General features: G+C 32.7%; 1 non-coding gene across 1 annotated transcript; it reads right to left on the bottom strand.

Moving 5' to 3' along the window:
• Positions 1-8,198: 8,198 nt before the first annotated feature.
• On the bottom strand, positions 8,199-8,272 carry TRNAI-AAU (transfer RNA isoleucine (anticodon AAU)). The gene has a single exon. It is a non-coding gene; the product is annotated as a tRNA-Ile (tRNA).
• Between the last annotated feature and the right edge of the window lie 2,651 nt (positions 8,273-10,923).

Raw genomic sequence — 10,923 nt, 5'->3', positions numbered from 1 at the left:
GAGTAGACAGAAAAAGTATGCAGACCATAAGGTAATAGATATGACATTTTAGACTGGTGAGAATGTTCTTCTAAAGGTATCACCCATGAAAGGGGTGATGAGATTTGGCAAGAAGGGCAAGCTTAGTCCTCGTTACATTGGTCCCTTTAAGGTTCTTGATTGTGTAGGGCCAGTAGCTTATAGATTGGCTTTACCTCCCAACCTATCGGGGGTTCACTCGGTATTTCATGTGTCCATGTTAAAGAGATATCATGGTGACGGGGATTACATCATAAAATAGGACTCAGCTGTGTTAGAAAAAGACCTCCAATATGAGGAGGAACCGGTTGCAATTATTGATGGTAATATGCGTAAGTTGAGGACCAAGGAGATTAAGTCCGTGAAAGTTCAATGGAAACATCGTCCAGTTGAAGAAGCTACTTGGAAAAATGAGAAGGACATGTGAGACAAGTATCCCCAGTTGTTCGTCAATTCAGGTACTACTCCATTCTTTCTTTACCCTGTTTTTCCTAAGTTTGTCACTCGGGGACGAGTGATGAGTAAATTGATATCTATTGTAACAACCTGTTCCCTTCGTTATAGAAAAGCCAACGGGGAAAAAAATTGGACCGGAAAACTTTTTCGTAGAAACTTGGAATTTCCCAACCTAGTCCAGATTTGGATGAAATCGGAGTCAATAAAGTCTAGGGAGATCTGGTAACAATTGGGTGATTTAATTATGATTTTGATCACATTATTAGATAGCTAAGACGTTAAGGAATCGTACGACTTTATGGAATTGAATTCGGGCGAGTAGAACTCCCGAAATTGATCTTAGCGTGAACGAGTATTTTCTGAGTGTCATGGAATGAAGGTGTGTTGTGAAATGGGAGTTTGAAATTCTTAAATCGACTCACTGGTTCTGTGCAAGTCATTGTGGCGGAATTATACCTTCTAGAGCGGGGACGCAGTGGCGGGTTGAGGACCGCTGTGGCGGGACAGTCGCGATTTAAATCAGAAATAAAGCCCAAAATTATTTTATTCTGCAAGTTTCGACTTTGAGAGCTAGGAGACGACCTCAGGTGCTTTCTTGACAATTTTCCACCATTCTTAAGGCTAAAGGTAAGGTTTTAACTCCCCAAATCCATTTTTTGATCCGTAAAATGTAATCTAGTGGGTAATTATCGATGGGGGAAGGTTTTGATTTGGAAATTATGGTGGAAATATCCCTAATCTAGGTATGGAGATCAAGGGTTTGATCTAGGGTTGATAGTGTTGACTTTAATCCGGGTAATTAGATATTGTGTATTGATACACATGTTATATTAATTGTTTGTAGACCAGAAACAAGAGGAATGAATCCGGAAAAGGAAGAATCAAGTTTCTTAGGGGATTCAAGTTTGTTTCGAGGTAGGTGATGGTTGTGATATCATGTTGTGTGATGTATGTTTGTTCTTGCTTCATTATAATACATGTATGTATGCGAATGTTGCATTATTGATCACATTATTCATAAATGAGGATGATTGACTAATTGTTTTTCATGGAATCATGATTTGATTGTATGATTATGAGAAAATACTTGTAATTGTGGCTTGTTGAATGGATTAGGTGTTGCGTTCCGACACACTAACTTGGATTGGTTGCCACGTTTCGGCATAAACATGGGATCGATTGCCACGTTCCAACATAAATATTAGATCGGGTACCACAAACCGGTACACTAACAGTTTGGGTTTGGGTTCCATGAGATGACCAATGACTTGACATAACTGTATATCTTGAGAATTGTGAACTTGATTGTTATTCGTAAATGATATTGATATTGTATCTGTTCGGTGTATTCATGTTATTATTATGTTGTAATGGCTTATGTATGTTTCACTTAGTGGGATAGCCGCGTGATCCTACCAGTACACTGTGGTTGTGTATTGATACTGCACTTGCTCTTTCTTTGTTGAGTTCAGGGCATCTTCAGGCGGCTATTGACAGACCTTGTTCAGAAGATCAGTGATCGTTCGAATTCAAGGTTGACCCAGTTCTTCCGGGCTTCCATAAGTTCTCTTTCTATTTATGTCCACCATTTCGGACTTAGACTTTCTAGTTAGTTATTCGAATGTTAGTTTGGGGTTGTACCCCTTCTTGTCTAGACTTATGGTTGAACTTTATGTTTTGGTACACTGACTTTCAGGTTCTAGGTATTATTCCGCATTTGTTTTTATTAGACTCATTCAGAGTTTATGGGAACTCCCTATTTCTTTTTCTTAGCATTTAAACATGCTTTCGTATCTTTAAATGCCATAGTTTTGGTTAAGTTGTTAGTTTGGGTTGTAGTAGTGGTTCTCCCACATGAGGGTTAGTGTGGGTGCCAATAACGACGGTCTGGGTCGTGAGACAATCCCCATCCTTTTTAAAAAAAGTCTTTTATAAAATATTTTAAAAAAATTCATACTTCACCCACTCATCCACCCAAAAAAAATGATATTATTTTATTTTAAAAAAAACAAAAAGTTTACCCCATCCTATTTAACCTTCCACTCTTAATTTTTATTTTTTTTACATTTGTCTTATTTTGTGTTAGATATGTACGTACATATTTTTTTTAAAAAAAATTCTATACTATTGTACTGAATATAACATAAATAAATAAAAATAATAATTATTTCTTTTAACAAAAAGAAAAGAAATTTATTGAGGAGAAGATCGAAAACAAATCTTAATAATTTATATGATTATAAATTTTTTCATAAGTGTAAAAGGAGAATTACAAATTAAAATTGTTTCTAATAATGGAAAAGTGATATTCTTTTGAAATAATCTTAAAAAGAAAGTATATCACATAAATGAAATTGAAAAGAGTAATATTTTATGTTTAAAATAAAAAAGAAAAAAATTTCAACAAAATAGAAATGAAGAAGTTTTACAACATGTTAACATATTCTGGAGTAAAGAATATTTCATCAAGTTGTACCCATAGTCTAATGGTAATGGCATTTTTTAATTTGAGTAACGTTGCGGGTTCGAATCCTTGTGGGGATTCTATTTTATTTGCAAAAGAAAAATGTGTAGCATATTCAAAACGTACCCATCAAGAATCGATTCTGCGTCCTGTAACACCCCAGAAAAATTTTGAACTAAGATTCGAACCATCCTTTGTTGTGAGTAGGATTTTACCTAGGAATTTAAAATTTCTTTAGTGTTAAGGTCAATAAATGTAGCACCTTAAAGTTTCAATAAGAACTAAAGAGAGTTCATTCAAGTCCTTTCTAAGTTCTTCTAAGATTTAGGTTAACTTTAAACAACCATAACTCAGTACATGATGAGTTAGGTGTGTCATGAGATGTAAAATGAAAGGTCTTTGAATTATATTTCCAACGCCACCAAGTTTGCTAAGTTTCGAGGTCGGATGAGTGAGATATGCCCTTCTGAAGTCAGGCTGTCCAGTTAAGAAAAGTTACCCGAAAATAGTAAGGGGTATTTTGGTCTTTTCCTTACCAAATCAGATTTAATTTGTGTTTAGTAAGGTTTTAAGGGTCTAATCCTATTAGGTTCAGTTTTATAATCCTATTATATGCATAGGGTTTTACTTGAGAGTTCGAGAAGAGAAAATAAGAGAAAAGAATAGAGGATCAAAGCGTTCGTCGAGAGTCTTGCATTTTGTTACGGAATTTCGCCATGGGTTTAATCCCTAAGAGGTATTTAAGCTTCCATAGTGTTGAGTTTGTTCACCCACACGCCAATCATGTTATTTTCATCGAAATTTCATTCTTGAAGTTGAAATATTAGAGTTCTGGATGAGTTCTTGAGAAGTGTTCTTGAAGTTCATCCTAAACTTTGTTTTGTGAGGTTTTTGATGATTTCTTGAAATTAAAGTGAGTGTTTTGAGGGTTGTATTGAGTAGATTAGAGTGTACTTATGTTAAGTAATCGAATCCAAGTGATTGGGGAAGAAACCGTTCAATTCTAGGCGAGTTAGGGTGAGAAAACGTGCAGGGAAATTCGTTGGGTTTTCTGGGTTAGGGCCTGGCACATCGCGCCAGCCAGTGCGCTCCAAATTATGATCTGAAGTATAGGGGCTGGCGTCCCGCGCCACTCAGTGCGCCAGGGTCACCTGTCCCGTCCAGTTTGCAGTCAGTTGCTCCGTTTGAGTTCCTTCGAAGGGTACCTTTACTCCACTTTGATCCTAAACACTCTAAGCTACTTCTAAACACCTAGAAATCATTCATAACATGATCATAACCTTGAATTCATAATTCAAATTCAAGGTAGAGTTAAGAGTTAAGTTTTTGATAATTCTTTTGAACATTCTAAGAAAGTCCCTTTGAGTCCTTTGTGAAGTCTTCTACAACTTCTAGTAACTTGTTTCAAGACTCGAGCAAGTGAGTATGAGAATGAGGAGAATGTATTCATGAGTCTACTTTATCATCACGATATCCTTCATATTTCGAATCATAACTCTTGGATTCATAATTCACATTCAAGAGAGTCAAGAGTAGTGTTCAAAAAAGTCTTTGAGTTCAAGTGTGAATCCTTTGAGATCAACTATCGATTTGAGCTAAGTTTTGAGGAAATAAGTATAAATAATGAGAAGAGTGGGATACATGAGTTCCATATTGTTATGTAGACCCTCGAGTAAAGTCGTTCATGCCCATAAATTCTGCATGAACCCCATAAGTTCAGTATCTTTGAGAGGAGTAGTATATTCAAGTTATAAGTCTTGAATATTGAGTTCCTAACACTAATGAGATTATATTCCTAATCATAGAACTATTACATATTACCCATGAAGCCCTTAAGTTGAGTAGTTCATGCCCATAATTCCGCATGAACCTTATGAGTTGACCATTCTTGAAATGAGTAGTATCATTGAAGTTCTTGAGTTCTGAGTTTTTGAGTTCCGAGTATCTAGTTCTTTGTATGGTTATTGAAAACCTTGAATTGAGTCGTTCACGTCCATCATTCGGCATGAACCCTATTTTGAGAAGTTTTTTACAACTTTTTCTAAACTTGTTTTAAGACTTTAGCACTTGAGTTGAAAAAGAGTAGAGTCGAGTTCATTTTCCTTAAAATGATATATGGGAACTAAGTATTCCCAAGAGTAAATGTTTTCACATTTAAAAAAGGAGGAAACTGAGAGTTCCAAAAGAGTTTTGAGCAGTTGAGTAACATCTCTTTTTAGAGAAAGATTTTGAGTAATAATCTCAAACCACAGAAAGAGTTATGTTTTTAAAATATATGAGTTGAGTATATTTTGGGATTAGTATTGAGCATCGATAAGGGGACGAGTTCAGATAACTCAAGTCTCCATAAACCATGTAGCCGACGTGGGTAGAAAGGGTCATACTTTTCAGATGATTCCTTAGTGATTTTTAGCACAGACTAGTGGATCCACTTAGTTGAGAGGTCTTACACCTTAGCAAAGTATAGGACAGTTCTGGCAGCATGGGCGAAACGTTGTATCATCACATAGCTCATGGTGATGGTTGTCGGTTAGAGAAACTCCCACAGAGTTATATTGTATTTTTATATACACACTGAGTATTATTGTATTTTTCAATACATTAAGTTGCTATCTACAATTTTACAGCTTACCATATATTGCATCTTTTACTATTGTTTTATCCTTGAGTATCATGAGTTGAGTATTTCGAGTTGAGTATCTTGAGTTGAGTACCTTCGAGTTGAGTATCTTGAGTTGATATGTACTTCATTGTGTCGAGTACCTTATTATAAAGTTTCACTGAGTTGAGAACCGTATTACTGATTTGAGTATCTTATCCTTGAGTACTTCTGCATTGAGTAAGTTTGAGTAGTTTTGAGTATCCTTGAGTATTCCTTGAGTTAAGTAAGTTTGAAAAGAGGTAAGTATGTTTCCTTTTTATCAAAGTTCAAGCTTATGTTTATGCTTTAGATTTCCCCTTACATGCTTGTACATTCCACGTACTGAGCCATTTGGCCTGTATCGTTTCATGATGCAGATACAGGTATTCAGGGTCATCAACAGGAGCTTTGTTGATACCGCATGGAGTTTGAGTTAGCTATGGTGGGCCTCATTGCTTCCAGAGGGTTCCACTTGTACTTTCAGTTATATCAGTTGTTAGGATGTCGTGGGTCTTGTCCCGACTTCCATATTTATCAGTTAGAGGCTTTATAGATAGATAGTAGAGTTTTAGAAGTCTGTTCATTTATTTTGTTAAATGTTTTAAAGACTGAGTTGCCTATTTTTGGCTAGTTGGAATATATTATTTTATTCAGAGGTTTTCATTTGAGTTAAAGCTTTGTATTTCAGTCTCATGAATTTTATTCCAATTTAAGCTTTGTATGCTTGAGTTAGTCTTCTGCTTGTAGTCAGCCAGGATGAGGGTTCTCTTGTGGACCAGCAATGGTTCTCGAGTGTTGGCCGCGTCCAGGGTGTATGCTCGAGTCGTGACAAGTACCTGGGGAAAAACACTACTCGCCACCAGTGGCACCATACCATCAATTTGTTCTGTGGGTGGCAAGTTTACTATTTATAATATATCTTATATGTATATACATATATAAACAAAATTTCCTCCGAGGTCACTGGGTGCTGTGGCACCCCCACCGCTACCTATAGATCTGCCCCTGGTTATATTCAGTAGTTAACATTGTTGCCCCTCATAATTCTTTAATTAATGAATGATATGTAATAGTTTTTTCATCTATAAAAATAAGAAAATTGAGAGTAGCTCAAATAACAAGTTGTAGTATCGCATATTGACAATCCGGTAACATTGCGAGGGTGATAATTTATTACATAATATTTTCTGCGCATCAAAATTTGACTTCTTCACTTATCATTAGTCTTCATGTTTTTGTCATATGTCTCAAAATTATCATATTTTATTATTTAGCTATTTGAAAGTAATTTTATTTTATCTCATGATGGTGTGATGTTTTATTATAAAACTAATAAGTTTTATTGATTATTATATTTTAGGGGGCTAAATTGTATAGTATGATAGTAATATATTTTTAGAAATAATGATTCTTTTAGTATTAGAAAGTTAAGATATTGGAGTTGATTTGCATCTCATAATATATTTTATCATTACATTATTTATACCAGTAAAATCATGTTAGAAGTTTATTTTTTATGAATTTCCTTAATCATGTTTGGAGAAAAGGCCCAAAATAGTCCCTTATCTTTAGGTTAAGACTCAAAGTCATCCTTGAGTTTTAATATAGAGCATTAATAGTCCATCAGGTTTGCAATATTGGTGCACTATTGGTCCTCCCGCAAATTTTTGCCTATTTTTTAACATTGATTTTGTGCATAATTTTATGTATGGAATATTCAATCGTCTTTTTATTTATTTAGTAGAAATAATAACTCCATGTAAAGAAGGTGAGAAGAAGAACACCGTGTTCTATTCGGTAGAAATATTATTGAAGATAAACTAAGAACACCTTAGCATCTGAGATGTAATAATATTTCTACCGAATATAACAAGGTGATTGACGTGATTAACCTCTCGATTTTAGCTGCAATAACATTTCTACTAAACAAAACAAGGTATTCCTCTTCTCACCTTCTCTCGCATAGAGTTATTATTTCTATTAAATATATAAAAAGACGATTAAACATTTCATATATAAATTGTAGATAAAGTCAATGTTAAAAAATAGGCAAAAGTTTGAGAGAGGATCAAAATATTACTAATATTGCAAACACGAGGGACCATTAATGATCCATGTGAAAACTCAAGGATGACTTTCAGTCTTAACTCAAAGACAAGGGACTATTTTGAACTTCTTCTCTCATGTTTGTAATTATGTTAAACCATTAATGTGTTTTTAGAATTATGTGTTATAATAACATTATTTTACTATACTGTATTTTAAATTTTTAAAGATTCCTAATATATTTTTATAATTTTGTGTTATAACATTATTTTACTATATTGTTATTTAAATTTTTTGAGATTCCTGGGACTTACGCCCCATGTCTCAGGACTTACGTCTTGTCCTGTGCTAAGTAAAATATCTCGTCTCACGCCCCTGCCTTTTTAACACTATTTTTAATTTGTAAAAATTATAAATATCATATAATATGAATCAAAATTTATTCACACCATGATAAATATTTTTTTTGCTAACTTTATTTGGCTTGGTATATGTAGGACGGTAGGTGATGAGAAAGTTTGATACATACAGTAATAAAAATAAAACAATCCGAGAAAAAATAGAAAAATATTTTGGCCCATACAGGTCTCGAACTTGCGACCTTCGCGTTATTAGCACGATGCTCTAACCAACTGAGCTAATGGGCCTTTTGTTTTGCAATGGTATGGGTGTCCAATCGGAAATCTAAGAAAAAATCAATTCATCTATAACTCAAAATTGAAAACCTAGATCGTTCATAATTATTCTCCTCGTAAATACTTCTTCAGTGTTTTAAAATGCAAGGCATGAAGCGAGGCATTTTATGTTGCACATGGTGAGACATAACCCTCGAGACACGGGGATGTAAGTCCCATGAATCTAAAGGACGTGCATCTTTATTACTAAGAAAATAAGCAAAAGTAAAACTTTTAATGATTTTGCAAATAATTTTTAATACATAACTAATAACATAGAAAAAATATTATAATTATTATTTGAGAAAGGTATTAATAATCAATAACATAGAAAAAAGTATTATAATACTATTTGAGAAAGGTAACAACTAACAACACAAAAAAAATAGCCAAAATAATCTTTAAAATGAAATTAGATATCATTCATCTTCAGATTTACTAGTATTTTCCACCCTCAATTGATATTTGCACTAATATTATTTATATATTTTTTAAAAAGAAGAAGGATAAAAAGTGTAAGAATAATGACAAAAAATGAACAAAGTTGTCTCAAGAACATAGTGTTATGAAAACTCTATCATATCAATTTCAGATACAAATATCTAAAAAATTATTCATGGCAATATCATTTTCCATTAGAGTTTATTTATACACTAGTGAATTTGTTTGTGTTTCACGCGGTTATGAAGGACAATAAGATGTAAACATATATTTATCCACATATAATTGATTTTATAGAGAAAAACGTTTGGTTAGCAGTTATATGACCTCTAACAAAGTCATATGTTACTTTGTTGAACCAAAAGAAAATACAAACTTAGGATAATAAAAATTTATATAAAATACAAAACAAAGAAAAATCATAAAGAGAACTACAAATAAAATGCATTATTATTTTTACAATCTTAATCATTATAAAATAAAAAGAAAAAATACGAAATCAATAAACACAACATCCATTCCCACAAGCCAATCACCATTCAATAGCCTTCATTTTATTCTTCAAATCAAACTAGAGAATGAATAAAATAAGTACTGAAAACATAACAATTTAAAAGGATAATAGATCATTTCTCCAAAGTCTTACAATGCTTCTATTTATTGGACTATAATATGAATAACAAATAATGTCATGAATATGACTATTAATTATTTTAGAGGTTATGATAATAAAAAATATGAGAGTAATGAAAATAACTACCATTATTCTACAATAAAAATTAGAGAAATTGTGGAAAAAAAAAAAAAGAAAATAAATAGAATTATTAGCCAAAGATTATAGTAAAAATGAAAATTTCAAGAGACTTGAGACATTATTGTTTAGATGTTAGTGTTGTTTAAAACCTATAGTGAAGGATTTGTAAGTGAAAATTCATGAAAAAAATATTATCTATAGACATTTTTGTGGAAGTAAAAGACCAAAAGAAGTAGAAGAAAAAAGATATATATGTCCAACAAAGTCATAAGTTACTATTTCGAACCAACATAAATTATAAATTTATGACAATCAAAACTTTATATAAAATACAAAATAAAGAGAAAACATGAGAGAACTAAAATAAATAAATAAATAAATAAATAGATAAATAATACAACATCATTTGTACGACTTAATCATTAAAACATTTAAAAATATATGAAATCAATATACAATCTTTCGGGTTCTAGTCAATATCCACAAGGCACAATCACCATTCAATAGTCTTCATCTTATTTTTATAAGTCAAATCAAAGCATCAATATAATAAGTACTGAAAACATGAAAACTTAAAATGCTATGGTGCTCATTTCAACAAAGTATTACAATATCTCTATTTATAGGACTACAATACATAATACCAACATGAACATGACTATAACTTATTTTAGAGGTTATAATAATAAAATGTCATGGGAGTAATGAAAATAAAGACCATTAAGTTTTACATTAAAGAAAATTAAAAAATGACTTTTTAGCAATTTCACAATGAGCTTTTGATATAAATTTTGCATTACTTGATTTTTTTTTTCAAGTTCTTACACTAAAATTCAAGTAATAAAAAATATGACCTACAAGTAAATAAAAACTGGGTGACTAAAATTCAAGAACCATTGCGGTCCCCAAGCGAACCCTCATCCTGGCTGACTACAAGCGGAAGACTAACTCAAGCATACAAAAGCTTAAAAACTGAATAAAATTCATGAAACTCAAATACAAAGCTTTAAGTCAAATAATTTACTCTGAATATAAATGGAATACTCAACTAGCCAACAATAGGCAACTAAAGTCTTTAAAACATTTAATAAGATAAATGAAACAGACTTCTCAAACTCTACTTTCTATCTATGAAGCCTCTAACTGACGAAGATGGAAGTCGGGACAAGACCCACGACATCCTAACAAGTGATATAACTGAAAGTACAAGTGGAACCCTCCGGAAGAAAGGAGGCTCAGCATAGCTAACTCGAACTGCATGTGGTATCAACGAAACACCTGTTGATGACCCTGAATACATGTATCTGCATCATGAAACGATGCAGGCCAAATGGCTCAGTACGTGGAATGTACGAGCATGTAAGGAAAATTCTAAAGCATAACATAACCTTGAACTTTAAAAAAAGGAAACATACTTACCTCTTCTCAA

Source organism: Solanum tuberosum, unplaced genomic scaffold (genome assembly GCF_000226075.1).
Source record: "Solanum tuberosum cultivar DM 1-3 516 R44 unplaced genomic scaffold, SolTub_3.0 scf00548, whole genome shotgun sequence".
In the NCBI taxonomy this organism is placed as follows: Eukaryota; Viridiplantae; Streptophyta; class Magnoliopsida; order Solanales; family Solanaceae; genus Solanum; species Solanum tuberosum.
This window is presented reverse-complemented; position numbering and strand designations above follow the sequence as displayed.